Below are 22290 nucleotides of genomic sequence, written 5' to 3'. Positions count from 1 at the left end.
ATTGAATGACAAATATATTTCCTAATTTTCAGCATTTATGAATGCAAGAGTAATGGTACAGATCATATAAAATTATTTTACAGACTATATGTCCATGTACAAGAGGGAAGTGAATTAAACTAAGAATCATAAACATAAAAATATCTTGTTCGTAACACTAATTTGACAATCAGCAAGGTTCTTTATGCATTCATTTCCAAATTTGGGATATATTTTATATGACTGGTTTCATTATTGTGAGAACAAATATTTGTTTATTGTCAACGCAGTTGATGTCACCCATTTGCAGACCGTTCCTTTACAGCCTAAAAATTCAGTGTAATAATGGGGTGTTTCAGGTTTTGCGCACTCAATGTTAAGGGACGCAAATGGTGGCACACAACAGAATGCAAGAAACAACAAAGGAATGCAAGTCGGGCATGGGGCTTTGTAGGCAGATGCTTTCGTGCGCTATTTCTAAAACTCCCTGTGGTCTGCGTGAAGGCATTGTCTAACGCTTTGGTTGAATACATTGGCAGCCACTTATTAAGTCAAAATGCTTCTCGAAACAAGTTTTTATAATTATTTCTGCGAGAGATTAGAAAAAAACAACAGCATAGAGTTTTATATATAGATTTTAAATATGTCAGTGGTTTTTGTGTAGGTGCTATATTTTTTTTAGTTAACTCGTACACAGTGGCAGAGTATCTGCGGGCACTTTAATGTATTTAACAGTTTCACAAGAATCATCGTGCTGTATCTTATTCAGCTCATTGTAGACTGCAAAGTGCCGATATCTACCCAAGCAGCATGTAAAATTACTGAAACGATGCAAAAAATAGGACACTTTAAATAATTTTGAAAGAATGCAATTTCAATTGATATTAGCATTCTACATACCTTGCAGAGTATGTATGCCAAATTTCGTTAGTATCGGACAATTGTAAATGCACAAAGTTATTTGCATGGGATTGTGAAAAAATTATTAAAGTGTACTGAGCTTTACTTGCATAGTCCCACTAAGTTTACATGTCTGGATAGATATCGCCACTTTGCCATGTACAAAGAGCTAAGTTAGCACAGTGCTTTCTGTGAAAATTTAATACAGAAGAAAGTGCCCGCAAAGATCACTATACATTGTGCCATTGTTTAAGACATAACTGAAGAAATGTAGCAGCTAAACAAAAATAACATACGAAATCAGCTTGAAGAACTCTCTAATTGGCCTAACTTTCAAACCTCTAGTACAGAAAAAATAAAGAAAAAACATTTCGAGTAGCATCTCCCTTGAACACAAGATTTAATAAACAAAACCTGTCCCTTGCTATAGTCGCCTATAACATAGCGACACAAAGTTGAAGGCAAGTCCTCTTGCCTAAGCGACTCTGAGCTGTCTTTCCTTGGGCTCCTGTTAAGCACTGAGTTTTCCTGCATTCTAAAGAAGTGCAATACTAAAGGTTTTGTGAATGTGCACTAACAGGGGGGAAAAAGGTTCCCATAAATGCAGATAAGGCTATCACTTTGTTCATCATTTACATGTTGAATCTATATCTTTGTATTGTGTGTTGTATTGTGTGTTTCAGCGGTGACTGCCTCTAATTATTGAACATAACTGCTTCATATAGTGCTGCAATCTTTGCTAACAAACATTTATAAAATTGGAATTGCGGTACTCAAGAATTTCTGCTTTGTAAGAAATAGACTAGTGCCAGTTCTGAGAAACACATCCCCAAAAGCAATGAGGGAATAGATTTGTTCCACACAGAATCGTGCTACAGGGCTTACAAAAGGCTTTGTGGCAAAGTAATATTTAAAACAGCAAAGCGTGCTGCACCAAGTATGGTGACAAATTTCAGGGCTGCCAGTCTGAGTTCTCTTACAAACTAACCATACGTTCAGCACTGACTAGCTTCAATAATGCATGCCAGCACTCTGCTGAAGTGGTTCACTTGCTGAAATTATTCTACTTTAAAGCCAGCAGGGCGAGGGCAGCGTGTACGCTGGTACGCGCCGTCCTCGCCCTGCTGGTTAAATTATTGTGATCTTGTTTAAGAAGACATTGGCAATTATCATGCACTTGTAATCTGTCAGTTTTGTAAATATTTGCCAATTATTTTTTCAGCCTATGATTCTTGGTGATAGAGATATTCATTGCAGAAAGAGCTAGTACATTGTATTTAATTATAAAGGTACTAGTCATTCGTAGATTTTTTTTGTCTTCAGCATTTGTTCTGCCCCACAGCTCTTTCTTGAAATCTGAAATAATGTACTCACCTGCTTATCTTAGCAGTGTACAGTGAAATCTGTCAGTATGTCTTGTTTAAAATACTGCTGATAGACCAGATAGTTAGGCTATTTGTTAATTTAAAATTATAACGATGATAGTGTAGGACCATAACAGGACTGGTGTTGACTCGCAACTGTGCCCAGCTACATCAATGCAGTTGTACCATACAATGTGCATGTGCTCAGAAGAGCTGAACACCACAGATAAAAAGTAATGGCCACCCAAGGTTTTTACTCATTGTGTGTCATCTTTTAAGAGCAGATTATTCGCCAGATGTAATTTATCCTCAGTAAATACATAAATCAGTTATGTGAGGTGTCTTATTTTTATGTTGCAAGTGCGAAGTTCTTGTGATCTTGCTTGTTTTTAATTTGTTTCCTTTGTGAGCATGAGTGATGTAGGTTGCCTCGACGCATATTCTAATAACTGTTTCTTCATCACTTATATTCACGAAAGGTAATGTACACATAACTTTCGCAGTTACTAATATCGCGGGTTTCGAGTTTAATTTTCTTATGTTTGATGTTATGTTTATCTACCAAGTCGTTTTGTTGTACATTGAAACATATCCACCCATTGCACAGTGGGCACCCAAATTATGAATATCTGTTCTTTCTTTCTACCTTGCTCTGGTGTTGTCTTAGTTCAGCATTGGTGCAGTGTCTCTCTGCACCTGCAAAAAATAGCAAAGTGGCTAAAGTTGAAGGTCAGCGAAAGGATAAAGATACCAAGCAAAAATACCAAGCTGTATGTTCAAAAGTTTGCATACAATTCGAGAAAATGTGACATCCCCCTATGGTGTGAGAGTTGCTTTCGGCATCAAATGAACTGTGCAGCATAATTGCTAAAATACACAACAAAGCAAAAAGTCGTTCTAGAGAGAAGCGGCAGTGGTAAAGTTCAGTACAGAAAATGTTTTATTTCACGCACCATTATTGTGGCTTATCTGTTCCTGTTGTGTGGGAACACATACGTTGAGTAGACCAGCCTTCACACCAGTGTTACCTTAAGGGACACTAGAGAAAGGTAGAAATCAAAAACAGATATTCACACTTGGCTGCCTACTGTGCATGTTGTGGATGTTGTACTCTACAAAAGGCTACTGTGGTAGGCAATCACAAAGACAAAAGAATTTAAATTTAGTGTTATGTGTCAGTCAACCTTCTGTGACCTCCTGTGTCCATAAAACCCCTTTTTTCTGTATGTTCCAAGCCATAGGGAGGCTTTATGTAAGTCATGTCATGCTTGCTAAGTTAAAAATCAGAACAAGAAAGATCACAAGAACTTTATATGAGTGACATGCAAATGGTGGCACCTAATGTAACTTAACGCATTCACTGAGAGTAAGTTACAGCTGGTAGCTAATCTGCTCTTACAGGGTGACTTGTGATGAGTAAAAGAAGCCTTCCTTCCTCACGTCTCTACTTTCTGTATCGCTTTTAGGTCTTCATGTACCATGTGTATGCATTGTTACAACCGCATGTGTGCAGCTGGGTACAGTTTAGTTATCACCTGGTCTGCTTGCTTCCTTGTCCTCATGATTCATGCGCAATCTTTGTCGTGCAAAATACAGCTACCTGTCCTACATATTTTGCCAGCGTGCCTTGCTTTATGGCAAGTTTTGTATTAGTGCTTATTGCAAGTGCAAGGAAGATGACGAACGTCAACGCAGAGTCAGCAGCATCGCAGCATCAAGCGCGCAGCAGAAGCTCGAGCGAGAGGAATGGGCTCGGTGCATCCTACGACCCGCTGTCGCTACGAACCCCAATAAATCCCCTTTATAAGTGGTGGAGCCGTGCTGGGTAACGTTCCATCTACCATCCTGGAACTTCGTTCGCGGACGCTACCCTCTGCCATGCCGGACCCCGACAAACAGACTCTTCCATCGCCACCCGTACCTTGCGCTGGTACCGTTCGCCAGCGGGAACTCCCATCTTCAGCGGAACCGACGACAACGACGTTGAAGAATGGCTGTCATCTTATGAACGGGTGAGCGTTCACAACAAATGGAATGACTCGGACAAGCTGGCTTACGTATCCTTCTATCTTGCGGGCGTCGCCAGTCTGTGGTTCAGGAATCATGAGAGGGATATCCGAACGTGGTCGGCGTTCAAGACGTCGATTACCGAAGTATTTGAGCGACCCGCCGTCAGGATACTCCGAGCCGAGCAGCGTTTGCGTACACGCGCACAGGACCACCGGTGAGACGTTCACCAGCTATATAGAAGACGTCCTCTATTTGTGCAGGCGCTTGAACGCTGCCATGACGGAAGCTGAAAAGATTAAGCACGTCATGAAGGGAATCGATGATGACGCGATCCAGATGCTTCTAGCCAAGGACCCGCGCACTGTTGGCGACGTTATCAGCTTGTGCCAGAGCTATGATGAATTGCGAAAGCAGCGAGCTCTGAAAAGGCGACATCCCACACCTAATGCGGCGTCACTCTGCAGCCTGGCCACCGGCCCCGAACAAGCCTCCCTGATAGCCAAATCAAAGATTTCGTCCGCGAAGAAGTCGCACGACAGCTGTCTCTGGTGTCCATCACTCCGGAGTCTGCCAGCACTTTGCCGTCTCCTCTCCGTAATGTGATCCATGAAGAGGTCATGAAAGCGCTGCCAGCTGTTCACCAGCAGGATGCCGTGGCTACACCATTAACTTATGCTGCGGTTGCTGCAATGGCCCCTCGCAGTGCGCCCGTACCACGTTTCCAGCAGCCTGTGCACCGCCCTCCTCCTCCCGCTCCCTGGGCCAGCACTGCCGTCGCTAACCCGTGGCGTACGCCGGACAATCGGCCTATATGCTTTGCATGCAGGTATGCCGGTCACGTCGCAAGGTTCTGCCGCCGCCGATCGCAGGCGTTCGATGACGATCGACGAGCGTCCTATGTGCCGCCCGATCCAAGTGCGCCTTACGGACCCTTCGATTCATCACCACCTCGCTCCCAGACTGATCGCGTCCTCGCTTCGAACGCTTCCGGTCACCCTCCCCACGTCGCCGATCGCTTTCCCCTATGCGTCAGCGACCCGTCTCCAACGAAGAGGGAAACTAGATGACGCAGTTCCTGAGGCAAGAACTGCGCAAGTGTCGACATGCCTAAGTCCTCCTCCTTTACCTGCCAATGTCATGATGTGTTTTGTCGAAGATGTCGCTACAGTCGCCCTCGTCGATACCGGTGCCGCTATTTCAGTTATGGATGCCAGGTTTTGCCGCTTGCTTGGTAAAGTGACGACGTCTCTGTCTGTATGGTCGCTTCGAACGGCAAGTGCTCAACCCATTCGCCCTACCGCTGCTTGTACAGCCCGTGTAGCCATACAGGACGTTTTATACACGATTGAGTTCATAGTTCTTCATCAGTGCTCCCACGCCGTTATTCTAGGATGGGATTTCTCTCACGCCACAATGCCATCATAAATTGCACTCGGGCTGAGATTGAACTTTCCCACCTTGGTGACCTGGCCTCGGTCGATGCTCATCCTGCCACTAAACTTCTCGTGCAAGAAGACACCTGTATTCCCCCGTGCTCTTCAGCATTCGTACTGGTCTCGTGTAGTGCTATATCCGACGGGACAGTCTTATTCATGCCCTCTCATCACTTTATTACCCGAAAAGCGCTTCCTTTGCCCTTTGCAGCTCTTGACCTCGCCGCCGGTGTCAGCACGATGCCCATTTAGAATCATCTTTCGTCGCCGCTATCACCTGCTCCGCCGCGAATGCCTTGGTTACGGTCGAGTCGGTTGATTCAACCCGAATTGTCTCCGTCCTCGACGAAATGCCTTCTACTGCCGTTCATGAACTGAGTGCCCTCTCCCTAGCCGACTCAGCATGGACAGATGTGTTCAGAAGCCCATTCATCGCCGACGATCTGACACATTCGCAGCGATCTCAACTTCTCGCACTCCTTCAGCACTTCCACCGTTCTTTCGACGTTGCGCAAACATCTATTGGCCGTGCATCGACAGTCGAGCATCACATCGACACTGGCTCTCACTCACCGCTGCGACAAAGATCATATCGCGTGTCTGCTACGGAACGTCGCGTCATTGCAGAACAGGTCGATGACATGCTTCGTCGGGGCGTCATTCAACATTCACAGAGCCCATGGGCCTCTCCCGTGGTACTCGTCACTAGAAAGACGGTTCCATCCGCTTCTGTGTTGATTTTCGACGGTTGAACAAGATCATACTGAAGGACGTCTACCCATTCGATGGGTAGACGTCCCGCATCGATGATGCTTTCGACTGTTTGCAGGAAGCCGAGTTCTTTTCTTCGCTGGATTGCGGTCAGGCTACTGGCAGGTTCCGATGGCAGAGGCCGATCGCCCGAAAACTGCCTTTGTACACCAGACGGCTTGTATGAATTCACCGTCATGCCTTTCGGACTTTGCAACGCACCTGCTACGTTCGAAAGAATGATGGATAATGTTGCTGCGTGGCCTCAAATGGAAAATCTGTCTTTGCTATCTTGACGATATTGTCGTGTTCGCCCCTGATTTCGCAACGCACCTGCTCCGCCTCCAGCACGTACTCACTTGCTTGACCAACGCCGGGTTGCAACTACCTGAAGAAATGTCGATTTGCTGTTCGTCAGCTCACAATTTTAGACCATGTCGTGTCAAAGGAGGGCGTTCGCACGGTTCCCGAGAAGCTACGTGCTGTACTACTGCGTTCCAAAAACCTACCACTATCAAAGAGCTACGCAGTTTCATCGGCCTCTGCTCTTACTTTCGGCGATTCGTTCGAAACCTTGCGTCAATTATATCACCTCTCACGCAGCTCCTTGGTGTCTCTAGAGATCTCTCATCATGGTCTCCAGAGTGTGACGACGCCTTCACAACCTTGCGCCGTCTTCTCACGACGCCACCCATTCTTCGCCATTTTGACCCTCAAGCGCCAACCGAACTTCATACTGACGCAAGTGGTGTAGGCCTTGGCGCTGTCTTAGCACAGCGTCAACCTGGCCACACAGAATACGTCGTCGCATCCGCGAGTCGCAGGTTAACCAAGGCGGAGACCAATTACAGCGTAACAGAAAAGGAGTGTTTGACTATTGTGAGCGCTTGGCAAGTTTCGCCCATTTATACGGCCGATCTTTTGACGTAGTGACCGACCACCACGCACTCTGATGGCTGTCAGCGCTAAAAGACCCATCGGGCCGCCTTGCCCGCTGGGCATTGCGAATTCAAGAATATGACATCCGCGTGGTTTACCGTTCCGGGCGAAAGCACTCCGACGCTGACGCGCTATCCCGATCACCGCTTCCCCCGAAGGCCAGTCACGACTCCTCCTGCGAGTGCACATTGTCATCTCTGGACTTTGACACTATCGCCTCTGCACAGCGTGATGATCCCTGGACTGCATCTCTGTTCGACCTTCTCTCGGATACGTCGAAAGTTCCAGCGTCACGAACGCTTCAGCGCCAAGTTCCTCATTTTGCGATTCGAGACCAGCTACTGTATCGCCGCAACTATGCCCCAGAGGGTCGCACATGGTTACTCGTCATTCCGCGAACCTTGCGATCAGACGTTCCACGTCGACCCTCAGTGTGGCCACGCGGGAGTCTTCAAGACCTACGAAAGACTTCGACACCGCTATTACTGGCGGGGAATGTACAATTTCGTTCGCAACTTCGTCTGCTCTTGTCATGAGTGCCAACGTCGCAAAGCGCCACGCCAAACTCCGCCGGTGAACTCCAGCCTTTACAATGCCCATCCAGACCCTTTGATCGCGTGGGCATAGATCTCTACGGGCCACTTCCGTTGACTCCTACGGCAACAGGTGGATCATCGTTGCGGTAGACCACTTAACACGTTATGCAGAGACTGCTGCTCTACCAAATGCTACAGCGCAGGAGGTCGCCAATTTCATACTACGCCGTTTTCTCCTTCGTCATGGAGGTCCACGTGAACTTTGAGCGATAGAGACCGCACCTTCTTATCTGAAGTCATCGAACAACTGCTTGCTGCATGCGCTTTGTTCATCGTAAATGCACTGCCTATCACCCACATACTAACGGTACCACGGAACGCTTCAACCGAACTCTTGGTGACATGCTCGCCATGTACGTCTCAGCTGATCACTCTAATTGGGACCTAGTTCTTCCGTTTGTCACCTACGCCTACAACACCGCGACTCAGGCCACTACCGGATTCTCACCCTTTACCTTCTTTACGGCCGTCATCTTTCGCACACAATCGACACCATCCTGCCCTACCGGCCGGACCATCCGAATGCCTGCCGATCTTGGAAGTAGCCAGACACGCCGAAGAATGTCGCCAACTGGCCCGCCAATTCACCTCAGACGACCAGAACCGTCAAAAGGCCGTTCACGACGCCCGGAACTCGACTCCCAATTTTCTCCCTGGCGCCCTCGTCTGGTTGTTAGTGCCACACCACACGCCTAGGCTCGCTTCAAAACTTATTCCGAAGTACGGGCTATACCGCGTTCTCGAAAGAACATCACCCGTTAATTACCTGGTTGAGCCGCTCACGCCGCCGTCCGACATGCGACGTCGGAACCGTGAAGTCGTTCACGTTCAGCGCCTCAAGCCGTATCACCTTTCTATCGTCCTTCCGGACAACTAAGTCGCCAGGAAGGCTCTTTATTTCCGCGGGGCCCTTGTAAGGAAGATGACGAACGTCGACGCAGAGTCAGCAGCATCGGCAGCATCAAGCGCGCAGCAGAAGCTCGAGCGAGAGGACTGGGCTCGGTGCATCCTACGACCGCTGTCGCTACGAACCCCAATAAACCCTTTATACAAGCAAAGAAATTGTTGGTGTCTTAAAAAATTTGGTCCTGAAAAAAACATGTTTATGTCAACTAAATAAAATGTTTTAGCTTAAATATTGCGGTATGTTTTTTGTATATTGTCAGTTTTCAAGTTTGTATGCAATGTTGCAGATTGTATGAAAGAATAAAATTGATGCACAACTTTTTAATATGGTGTTTTTCAGATCAGTTTTCAACTCAAGCTAAGAAACATGCATGAGTTGTGTGGGAAAAGTGCCAACAAGAGTACCATAAGGTAAGACAGCTGTTTTTAATGTTAAATTGGATTATCGATTGCCAACCAGTTGCTGCCTGCATTTGTACTGCATGGATTATGTAATCTAAGTTGGAATATTGTTTTTATTGCACTTCATTATCTGGTTCTCCTTTTTGCACCAGTGTAGCCCTTTGTTATATATTATGTGTACTTTATTTGCATAGGAGGTTACATCCTAAGTTATAAATAAACATACGTCTAAGAGAACAGTGAAATAGGTTTAGCTTACGAACCTTTTGACATTATAAAATTATGACTTGTGTTGGGGTGATTGAACTTTTGCATGAGTGACATACTATTTTGGGGTGTTCAGCTGCGGTTTAGAGTGACGTTGCAGTGTCATGCACATGCAGCTGCAAGGTGCATATTGGGTGTTTCTTTAAAATTGTTTTGCTTGGTTGGCTATTGATTCCAGTTTAACATTAAAGAGAACTGTATGGTGTTCATGGTGATTCTCTGCTGACTGATACATTTGACACTTCCAGAAGGCGGATCGAATTTCGGCCGTGGCGGCCGCATTTCGATGGAGGCGAAATGCAAAAACGCCCTTGGGCTTGGATTGTAGTGCACGTTAAAGAACCCTAGGTGGTCAAAATTAATCCGGAGCCCTCCACTACGGCGTGGCCTCATAATCAGAACTGGTTTTGGGACGTAAAACCCCAGAAAGAAGACACGTCCAGTAGACAATAACAAGTGATGGAATATTCACTTTTTGTTGCTAATCTGCCTTGTGCTCTTTGGTAGATTAGCTATGGATTCATTATTATTATATGTTGTCCTTTCACGATAGTTCACTTTGCACTGTCGGCAAAGTTTTTGACTCATTTTTCACAGCGGCTCGACACTGCCAGCCAAGAGTCGAATGACTTCCATGGATTAGTTAGCTTACTCTATTGCAAGAGTCCTGCAGCACGCACTAGGGGTAATGCGACACATACTAAGGAGTCATCAGACTCATCACGAATAGTTACCCGACTCCTTCAACAGTGGTCATGTGACCCTTTATCTTGAGTCGTCTGACTCACCTAGAATAGTTAATAGACTCCCTCAGCAGTAGTCTTGCAATCCTCTTGAGAGGGTCCAGGAGACTACTAGAAAAGAGTGTGCAAAACTACTGCTTAAGGAGTTAAGTAACCACCTTGTACATCACAGATAGTCTTGGGACTCTGGCAAAAGAGAGTTCAGGTGTCTCCCCAATGTGTGTCATATATGTGACGAGTCCAGACTCTTCGAAAAAAGTAAGAGATACTCTTTTTTCTCTTAGTGTGCTCTGCGAGAAACTTGTACTTTGCGTGGCGGTGGGCGGTCGCGCGCATCGTATCTTGAAAGCGTTCTGCAACACGGCTCCTAGCTTTCGACGCTCAGTTTCCGTTGAAGCGATAGACCGCACGAACCTTCGCGCGCTGCTGCTGGCGCGCTCGCTCACGCCAGCGCTTTGACAGCGCTTGTGTGCGGTAATCGAGTAATACCTATTAGTGTTTGCTTGTGCGCGCTGACATCATGTTTGTTAATTCAGTTAGTAAGCGAAAGTGTCCAAGTTTATACTGCTGATAAAACTGCTATCCTTACTCCGTATAGCTCTCTACTAATTTGCTATCGCTCTTGATGCTTCGCCTTTCGGGTGAAACTGCGACATTATTTCGTTCCATCGCTCTTTGTGCAGTCCTTAACTTGCGCCACTACTTACGGCCGGCTTAAACAGCTCCGCTGTTAAAAGGTGAATTGTCTCACCATAGGGCGAGTGTTATCGTAAAGTGCAGCGAAACCAGAAGTGCATCAAATGAAACTTACGCCGACAACGGATTACACGGTACAGCTTGCGCCGTGTAGAGATTTATCACTCATCCATTTTGCTTACAGGGGGCGAGAATGGTCGTCCTACTGCAATATTCTAGCTTTCGTGTTCTTGTTATGCGAAAGCGGCAACCGAGCGTAAAAGCCAGCATCCCGCGTCTGTAGCAGCCCTTAAGTTCCCATTGGCTGCGACGCGACGTCACGAGCCCGCCTCGACCGAGTTCCCATGGGCTGCGACGCCACGGCACGAGCGCGCCTTGACGGAGCAGAGCGGGCGAAAGCAGACACCTACTGCCGCAGTAGCACACCAGGTGTTGCGTGAGGGAAGAGGGCATTCTCCGATACGCCAAACAACCCTCGCTCTCGGAAGCCTGCGCGCAAGCTCTACGTGCCTTCTAACTGCGCCTCGGTTAGGCTGAATCAAAACGCGCCAAGCGTCTCAATGCGCTCGCTTCCCCGCGAGGAGTTCATAAATCGAAGCATCGCTCGGCGGCGTTCAAGTGGCCATTAATGTTTTTGCATTCACATCTCATAAGAGGTGCTTAGGTGTCCTCGATTTTTTTTTACAGCTAAGCTGTTAGCCTCTAGTTGGGCGGGATTTTTCGTGTCCGCGTGCTCGGCTCTCGCTAACACAAAACTTGGGCCGATCTCGGAATTAATAAAAAGATGTGGGCAGCGCACAGTGTGCTGCGTCTACAAGACGCATCACATGGCGTCATCAGGGGAAATCATCGCTTGACGAAGTCGTCATGGCGTGACGTCACGTTTTGACGGAATGACGTCATCACATTACGTCATCAGCCGATATGGTTACGTGACGATGCCGTTATTCTCGTATATTCGAATTACAAGCGGAAGCTATCACGTGTGCAGCTTGAGTGTAAGTCTTACTTAACAAATTATCTGGCGCAAATAGCTCTGAGAAATTCAATTAGTTCAATAACGCACTTGCGGTTGGCGGAGAGCCTAGTAGAATGAGGATGTATGCTGCACTTTAGCACACGTGCGCGCTCGCGCGCGTGACGCACGTTGCTTGTGGTGATGCTGCTTGTCTGACGTCGTCTATCGTCTGTAATGCTTATATAACGTCGGCAGCAGCTTTGCTGTACATCCACTTTCACAAGGTAGAATGGAGGCGAAGTATAGACGAGAGAGTCATCGCTCATTGCAGTCAGAAGGGATGTAGGCGCCTGTCAATGGTGATGACTGGACGGCGAGCACTACACCCTGTGAGTATTGAGATGCGCCAGGCGCCTTGTGCGGGCGTTGACCTCTTCTGTCGTCCCTAGGCCTCTCCCTTTCCATCCGCGACGGTTGTCAGCGGTGGCGCACGCGCTGCCGATCGCCGCCGACAGCGATGGGCAGTGTTGCGTCCCGAATCGGCAGGGCGGACTCTTTGGTTGTTTCTATCGAGGCAGCCCATTTCATCAGCGTCGCCCAGACGGCGACAGTGCCCGACACCGACGGTGACGGGCAAACAAGCCCCTCAACTCGGCAGTGCGCATCCTTTCGATGCTTCCCCCGCTGACACCCCCTTCATCAGCGGCCGCCTACCTGGCGACGCGCCCGACACCGGCTGTGACGCGATGAAAAAGAAGCTCACGTAGAAGCGACCACAACCGCCACCTTTCGTGGAGGCGGGGACTAACACGAAGGTCACTCTCTCGACCCTGACAAGATGACCATCACGGGGAGCAAGAAACCAAGTCGGCGACTTTCGTGCATGGAAGGAGTGTGAACGCCCTGTTTCCAGATCGCCTTCTTGGATATCAGAGGTTGGATATCAAGGTTGGATATCAGAGGCGGAGTTCTGTGGACAATACGACCACTCTGATTGGCCGCATCAATGCCATCGAATTCACTTGTGTAGGGAACTAGGGAAGACGACTGCTTTATAAGCGGTCGCATTTGGCTCCGTGGGGGTGTGCTGACGTGTTCTGAAGTGTGCTCAGACATGCAGTGAACTGAGACATTCAATGTGCGCCTACATGGAGTGGGTTTGTTTTATCTGGAGCCAATGTAAATATGTAAAAATAAACTCTTTTTTCTCAGTCTTTCTCCCGGACGTACTGATTATACTGGCTGGAGTATCACCGGCCTAACATTACCCCCGAGTCCCAACTGCAGAACGATCGCGGGGGGCAGCTCTCCGGGACAGAACTGGTTACGTAGACGTTTGCCTCTCGTCTGCCGGCGCCTTTGTGTCTCGGACTTGAGCTCGCCTATGGTGCCATTGCACGTACGGTGAGCCCGTACCTTGTGCTGATCCTTTCCGGACACTCAGCCGAAGAGTGGTGTCCTAGTGTTCGCGCCTGGTCGTACTGCACCGAGCCGTACTTGTTGGAGGCCCAAGCCGACGGAGATTGTCCGAGCTCTCGTGAGTGGGCGTATCGCGAGAGCAAGCAGCATAGCTGCAGGGACTTTCCCAGCGGCGTGTCCCAGCTTGAGCCTGTGCTATGGGGCTCCTGCGTTGCCCAGGGGGCGCTGCAAAAATGGTGCTAAAAAGCGCCCTCAAATCCGAAACTGGGTAGTACCAAGCTCGGTCGTCTGCTTTGGATTGCACGTTACAATATGGACCCGCCACTTTCGGTTGTGTTGTACCACGGCTTGCAGCGAATATCGGGCGCCGAAGATTTTTTTCATTGGTGGCACGCTGCGTAAGGCAAGGAATTATGCAACGCTGAATACGTGTAAGCAGTTCAAGAAATAAGCTGCGAAGTTTAGCGCGGTGTCAATCGCAAGTGAAGCGAGTCCGTACGAAGCTGAACTTCGGGTACGGTTTGCACGCTGCTAGATTCAGGCGCACAAACACGAGGAATTCTTGCTATAAGTGAATTCACAGTAGCGATAAGCAGACATCATGTGTACGGCCGGAACTGCTCGAACGCACGATTGTACGCGCCGCGACGGCAGCGGGTCTTTCCACTTGCCGCGAAACGGCGGGCCTCCTGCAATCTTTGTTGACTGCAACGCCGCTTGACATGTAATTATGCCTGCGCTGTAGTAGCGGCCATCTGTCCCCTTTAGCAACTGATAAATAATTGATGCAATGCATATGAGGGTCGCAACAACGTACGTTCCGAATCGCGCTGCAGCGCGAGCTCGTGCGCTGCTCGCTTAATGTAGCTTTTAATGACAGCGCTCGAACATCTATGTGCTGTAATCAATGCTACCTTGCTGCGCTGCCTCAACGTGCTGACTTGATGTCAAGGATGAGCACATTTTCCTCTCTACCTGTGCTTTTCGAAGTAGGGCAGTGAATTGTCACCGAATCAGCCCGACCATTTGTGGTCATTTGCACACACACTTCACCCAGCGCGACGAACTGCAGTTATCCAGCGCGCCCGACGCTCCGCTTCGTGAGGCCTTGAAGGAAGACGGTATAATCTGATGTTGGCATTCAGGCCTTCTTGTTCGTGGCAGCCCACGACGCAGCAGTAACGACGGCGAAGCTTTTTTGAGGCTGAGCTAGGGTCGCTCCGGATCGGTGTCACCGATATCTTGTGCTTCCAGCATACGTCCCACGGCACACGGAAAGTCCGTTTTCGTTAACTATAGGCTGCGGCCAGCTCGCAGCATGGTCTGTGAGAAGTCACGAGCCATTTCGCACTCGCAAGAGGGCAGAAAAAAGTGCAAATCGACGCAAAACTCGGCTAGAACCTGGTTCGCCACAGCCAGGGCTCAATACTGCCCAAGCTGTACTACCCAGATGACGTTTTTTCGCCGCCACCAGGCGCCGCTACTATACCATCAATTCCAGCGCAAGAAGCCCATCGCAGCATTGTGCCCAGGCGTCCTGTCTGTATTTTCGCCCTTATGCGGGACCCTTTTGGCTCCGCACCGCCCCGGGACCGGGCGTTTGTACAGTGTTGGTTGCCCCGCCGGAGACAATAAACGGTTTCCGCTAATTAGGGCAATACTGTGTTCTCTTGGTGCGTAGCGCTCGGTGCCCCCCCCCCCCCCCCCCTTTTTTTTGTGGCCTGAGCGTGCGCGAAGCGGCGTGCTAGAGTGCGAGAGGTGACGGCTGACGCGGCCCTGTGGCTCGTTAAGCTCGAACCCGCGGTGGTCGTTGCTCCTGTGAGATACGATACCAGACCTCCACAACCTTCAGTTATGCTTCAGCACGTGCTCCGCTGTTCGCTTTTCATTTGACGCCGATAGTACGTATCTGCGCTTTAAGCTACGTTCATCCTCGATCAGCTTTAAATTGGCAACGTCGGCTGCTTGAAACATAATGGACGTACTTGTCCAACAGCACGGGTATACGATGGCGTGCTGGTATGATGTTTTCCAATTTGTCACACAGGCTAGGCTGCTGTAGGACCTTGAGTTGTGTCTCAATACAGGTGGTCAGCTGCTTTGTTTGAATGAAAACAACCTAATGAAAAACATATATAGGGTACTTAAAGTGAGATCTGCAGAAACCAAGTACGTCAGGTATGCAGAGTGTAGCATTTGATGCACTAGGACTGTGCGGAGAAATTTAAATAGACACTAAATTGGGATACGAGATGACTTGGCCCGAATAAAGCTTTCTTTAAAAGGTCTATTTTCGTTAATTTCGCGGTAAAACCTTGATTATTGTTGAATAAAATTCAGGTCGAAGTTCAATTTTTTAAACGTTGCGCAGTAACCCTAACACCGGTACGTCAGGGAGACATCAATGACTTAAAGGAATTGCTTCCTGTTGACACGCATACAACATTCACCGTGTGTACATCCTTTTTTGCGGGGACCACTTTTCACGGGCTAAAGACCAGTTATGGCGGAGCTGAAGGCCCGCCTACATGATCAAAATTTTCTCGAATGTTTTCGTTGATCCTATCTGTTACTTATGTTTGTCAAATCTGATGTAATAATACTGTATGCCCGATACGAAGGTGTACCACTTTTTTGAGGCACCCGACACGAGTTAGTACGTTGGAACGTTCGACGAGTCATGCATAAAAGCCGACATTGACCAACAGATCCAATTTTCGACGATCCCGAACTGTGCTCGACGCTATCATTGTACTCTGAGTATCACTTGGTTTTCTGGGTCCACGTTTGCCCAATGAAGAGTTAGTTTTGTGATTTATAGTTTTACTACTCTGTTTTACAGCGGAGCTGAATATGTCTTCCCCATAATTTTTTCAATGTCCGTGCCTTAAAACTTAGGCGCCCTCTATGTGGAGACAAAGCAAACCAGTAAGGCATGCGCTGGCAACTAGCGTAGCAAGAGCAAATCTAAGACACCACCCAATACTACATAACGCCACCCTCTATGAGGAGGCAGAGCAAGCCAATAAGGCATGTGCGGGCAAACCAATAAGGCACCTGGAGTAGCAAGCGGAAAGCTAGGAAACGGGCGGCAAGTAGCAGCGAAGATCGTGCCCGAGAAGCTGCCCGTAAGCGGCGGGCTCAACAGGAACACGGGTGCCGCGAAGCGGTGAAGGTGGCAAAGCGACGCAGGTACCATGCCACTATATCGGACTAGCGCAAGGGTTCGTATGCGAAATTTCAGAGGCACTTTCGGACTTAGTGGTGCGGTGTGCGACAGACTGTGTTTCGAGAACGATTTGATCGTGATTAGTAATGTTCGAGATGTCGCGAAGCGTGAATATGATGCGGTTTCGACAGCTACGCTAGCTGCCGACTTAGGCCGGCTGCTCGGTTTGGCTGTGCCGAGGGAGCGCTAATGGCCGTAGCGCGCATAGATCATTTCGTGTGACAGGTGGTTGCTAACAAGCCATTTGCTGCATTTCCGCACCTGCGCAAACAACCGGATAGGCAGTGAGTATGGTGCGTGCGCTGGTATGGGGAGGCCGCGTGTAGTGCGTAATGACGAAGAACAGCTCCGTTTGTACACCTCGTTCAAAGAGTGGAATGGCTGCGATTTTTTATTGCGATAGCAATCATATGGACACTCCAGGCGGATTTCTGCCGTCGCCGTGAGGTTCTGTATAAAGTCCAAGGGCGATAAAATTGTCGCCGCGCGCAGTATGCAGTATGTGCGAGTGAAAGCGTGCGAAGGTGAGCCGGTGATCACGGCTAAACCTCCCGCAAGCAAGGGAACAAAGCCTGAAGGAAGCGCGTCGTCTTCGAGTCGTGCGCAACGATCTGGAAGAAGGGTAGGGAGGGTGGGGGGGGGGGGGGGCGTCCTGCAACACGCGAGCCCGGTCGGGACACTATCTTGAAAGCCATCTGCGGCGGGGACAGAGTCCGCCCTACGTTCTGCTTTAGGCACTTAGTTTAATGCGAGCATCGGCACGAAGGTCAATTCGCTGGCTGCTGCAGCCGCGCTTACTAACTCCAGCGTTTTGACAGTGAGTTTCCGCGGTCATCGAGTGAGATGCGTTCATCTTTGCTTGTGCGTGCGTGACAGCATGCTTCTTAATTCAGTTAGTAGGCTATGTTTACAAGTTTAGACGGACGATAAAGCAACTATTCTTACTTCGCATAGAGGTTTATTTATTTGCTATCGCAATCGATGCTTCGCCTTTCAGGCGAAGCTGCGACTTTTTAGCGTTACTACAACGTGACAGTATTTTGGCCTTCGTGGTTCAGTAAAGGTTCTTGAAACTCCTTGAATCCAGTGTCTTGCTCCTCCCGAGAACAGCTGTAGGACATCTCTACCGATAAAAAAATGAAATATGGTTGAACAGACTTCGTCAAAATTGATGACCTCAATGCAAGCTGGGAGCAACAACTTTGGCTGTGTCGCCACCTTTCTTCCATGGTTGCCTGTTTTGCTGGCTTAGCAAGTCGGTTCTCAAGGTAAGAGTGCCTTTCATGATGTTACAGAAAAGGTAATACACTAATGCAGCTCATGCTACTTTGAAAACAATTTCTTCTTTGACGAATTTAGAAACGGACGCTTGTGTTTCCATTCGCTTCGTTTATTTTTGTATTTTATGGGAGCAGTACAGTGAAGTAAACAGAACGAAATCATGCTACAGTTCATCCGCGTACACTCGCGAAATTTTGGTTGGAAGTTACCTCAAACAGCGTGCTCAAGCTCGATGGTTGCTGCAGGGGGTGCAGTACCGCTGCTGAGTACAAGGTCGTGGCGGCTGTGTTCACAGGGGTAAAAATGGAATAACGTTCCTGTACCGATCACTGTGAGTACGCTGAAAAACTGCAGAAGGGGGGAGGGGGTATAAGAAGTATACACGGAGCCCTGCAGTACGCCGCCTCTCATAATACATGCGTTGCTGTTTAAGGATGCTAAAGCTGACCAATTGTTTCATGAAATTCCCAGCCAACCAGTCACACAAATCAATATCTCGCTTTGTTGTGAATGGGCAATAATAACGGCATTGCGTGGCTGTTTTCTTTGAAGGTTTCCCGTCTGCAATAACTACTCAGAGTGCTGGTGTACTTACTGCCAGACAGGGGACTGGACGGCGGTGGCCTATTCCCAGAACCTTCGAAGGAGACGGTATCATCTGCGCCTGGATGTGAAAGGACCAAATAAAGAAGCGATCTTATTTATTATTACAGCGAAGCTGTTAGCCCCTAGTTGGTCGAAATTTTTGACGGCGTCCTCCACACGAAAAAAATAAATAAATAAAAAACAACCTTTAGCAATTGAAACTAAACGTGCATACATTCGTTGGTATCAGTGTTGCCAGGTCCGAGGAGGCGGCGTAGCCAAAAGCTAGAGAAGTAGTAGCCCAAATGTAGCCAAGCACAAAAAAGTGCAAAAAATTTCGTAGCCAAATATAGCAATTTTGATTTTCAGTTTTACTTGTGTATACATTTTCACGTTCGACTACGCCAACCCTTTTTTGCACAACTCGTCGTAACAAAATGTCCGTGCCGCCGTGACGGTCGGCCGTTGACATAAACAAGAGCGGCATCATGCTTGCACAGAACACTTTTTGGTTGGGCCCGGAAGCTCTTCAGTTCCAGCGAATCACTGCAGAGGGCGAAATTTGTGCTTTTATTTTATGCCAGATAGTATTAAGTTAGTATTTTTAGTTATTTACAGCAATAATAACTACAAACTCTGCTCTTTAGCTGTCGTGAACGCAAAATAATGTTTAGCATCATCGATCTCTCGCGTCAACTCTGCCTATGGCGTAAAGTTCAGCTGTCCAGCGATCTGAGACGTGCTCACGGCTTCTTTTTTTATGAGCTAAAACAAAGTCTTTCGCGCTAGGATATTTGTCTCATCGTCCTATCTTGTTTTCTCGTTTTTTTTTCAATTAGCTCGGCCCGGGTTAGCTAGTACATGCTCGATATATTGTCCATTTACATCAATCTGGCCGCCATTTTAGATCTCTAGCACGGCAAGAACATGCCTTAAAAGAAAGTGTCAGACAACAGATGCCACTCGCTGTCTGAATCGGTGTAAGCGAAGCTTTAAAGGATTATATTACTGCGCATAGCGGCACACCAGTGTAAGAAGCGCGCAGTCGTTTTCGGCGACGAGCACGTCCCGAACGTAACTCGCTCGAAATGGTAAAAGCCGCGACGGCGCACAAAGAGCAAAGGTAAACATAAATTGATAACAGAGGTTATGCTGTGAAAACCGGTTACTGTCAAAAAAGTTGTCGCAGTTTCACCTGAAAGGCGAAGCATCAATTGCGATAGCAAACTTCTAGAGAGCTATACGGAGTAATGATATTAGCTTTATCAGCTGTATAAACTTGGACATGCAGCAGCATCGGCAACACGCAGAACTGTTGTCGACGCCATCGGCGTTTTGCCCGCGTTCGCTCAAAATGCGTGCGGCGTTGGTGACTGTTGCCGGAGCCTCTGATATAAATAGGCACTGCGTGCCGCAGCTAAACGTCGCCTCCCTTCCCCCCCCCTCCCCCACGGCCTCTCGCTCGTCGGAAGAAGGCGCGTTTGCTCTACATACATGGTGATTGTGAAGGAGAACAGAGACGCCTACTTCTGCAGCCCTTAAGCGAGCACGGCGCAGAACGCGCGTTTGTTCTCCGCCGTGCGTTCACTCCCCGTGAAAGACGCGCCCCTCGCGCCCTTTCACTCGCACATACAGCGTTCGGCGCGCGGCGACGATTTCTTTTCCAAATGACGTCATACGGAACCTCACGGCGACGGCGACGGCGACGCCGACGGCAGAAATCTGCTTTTGAGTGTCCATATAATTGCTATCGCAATAAAAGCAAACCATGTTGATGTGCTAATAAAGTTTTAGGATAGGGGCGCCCGAAGTGGGCGGCCCTACAGAGCTTTGCGGGTGTTAGCGTTGGGGCATAAATATTAAAATAAAATATACCATTTTATATAAGATAAGAAGAGTAATTTAGATTTTCGTGTTTAATTACAATTTAGAACTTATTATATTAGCAACAAGCAACTTGCTGCGTTTAGTTTTTAGTAACCAACTTTACGTACAGGGTCGTCCACTCTTAGTACGAACACGGCACCGCGTGGCCACGCTCCGCGGAACGCCAGCGCACATGGCGCGGCCGCGCATCGAAGCTAAGCGGCGCAGGCGCACAGGGGCTTGGAGGCGGGGCTTCGTGTCGTCTGCTAAAGCGCGCGAGCGAGCCGTGTTTGTGCCGCCTGTTGTCTGCTAAAGCACAGCGCGCTCGCGCACTTTAGCAGACGACACGAAGCACCGCCTCCAAGCCCCTGTGCGCCTGCGCCGCTTAGCTTCGATGCGCGGGCGTGCCATGTGCGCTGGCGTTCCGCGGAGCGCGGCCACGCGGCGCCGTGTTCGTACTAAGAGTGGACGACCCTGTACCTTCACCCCGCCAAGTCAATCCGTGTTAGGCCTACGAGCCATGAATTCGGAATCAGCGGCGTCTAATCAATCAATCTTCATTACACATGTTAGTTGAGAGAAAGCGATAACCGCAATCACTTCTCCTAGCGTACGAACTTCACGCTTACGTTGCCACTAATCGAGCCCAGTTTGGTGCTAGGTTAGAGCCATCGCTTCGATGGGCGCCGCCATTTTTGTTCACAAAAGCTTTTCGAGCAGCTTTTGGGGCTCCCGCTAAATCGACGAAATATCGGGCCCAACTCAAAATCCAAACACAGTTTGCGTCTTGCGCATGCGCAGTTTCTTCGACGCCATTTTCTTTGGGGACCCAAAACGTTTCAGGCCCCTATTCTAAAACTCTCTAATAATTGCTGGTGTTTTACGTGCCAAAAGCATGATATGATTGGGAAGCATGACGCAGTGGGGGACTCCAGATTAAGTTTGGCCACCTCGGGTTCTTTAACGTATACCTAAATCTAAGTACACGGGTGTTCCTGCATTTCACCTTGATCGAAATGTGGCCGCCGTGGCCGGGAATCAAACCCACGTCCTCGAGCCAGCAGCGCGACACCTCACAAGCTAAGCTACGGTGGGTGAAGTTCATGTGAGGTGGTGCACTGATGTCATGGTGGCAAACATGTTTTAATATTAGCAGAATGAGTATCTGCATCCCTTAAGCAACGGGCAAACCATCTAGAAATAAAAGCACCAGAACACACCTTTGGCTCGATGTCTTTCTCCCATTATTTTGCATACGTTGTCGCATACTTGGCCCACTTCCCCATGTTTGAAGTTTCCTCTCTCAGGAGGATGCGATCTTACGTCCAACCTATCGAAATTTTTATTTTCAATACTGTGAGCCCTTTTGGGCTGTTACAGGGTGGGATAATTCACAACACTAAGAGCGAATATACAAACAGCGTAATACAAGCAACACAATGAAAACTGAAAGCAAAAATGTATAAACAGCATACAATAGCATAAACAAAACAGCAGCAGAAACGGCACAGTACAATGCCAAAAAACATTGAATTTAAACATATAATGATTCTAGGTTTCTTTCAAAATTCGCAAGCGAATTCATACCGTCAAATATTTCTGAGTTAAGTTTGTTCCACTCTTCTATAGTTTTGACCGGAAACGAATTAAACATCAACTCTAGGCACATAAGGTATAACAACGTATGGGTGACAGGACCGCCCTTACAAAAAATTTTAATGTGTTTTTTTAGAGAGTCTTTTGAACTTGTTCAATAGAATTCTATTGTGTTTATTTTGACTGCTTATAGAATTTTCCTATAGAGTTCCAACAGTTATTTGGCCACCGGATTCTTATAGGAACTCTAAAGACACGATTCTATAGAACATTCCTACGGAGTTCCTTTTAAGATCCTAAAGACAAATTTCTATAGAACATCTCTACGGAGTTCCTTTCAGGATCCTAAAGACAAATTTCTATAGAACATT

This window comes from Dermacentor silvarum, chromosome 2, assembly GCF_013339745.2.
Source record: "Dermacentor silvarum isolate Dsil-2018 chromosome 2, BIME_Dsil_1.4, whole genome shotgun sequence".
NCBI classification, from domain to species: Eukaryota; Metazoa; Arthropoda; class Arachnida; order Ixodida; family Ixodidae; genus Dermacentor; species Dermacentor silvarum.
Note: the sequence above shows the minus strand (reverse complement) of the source record.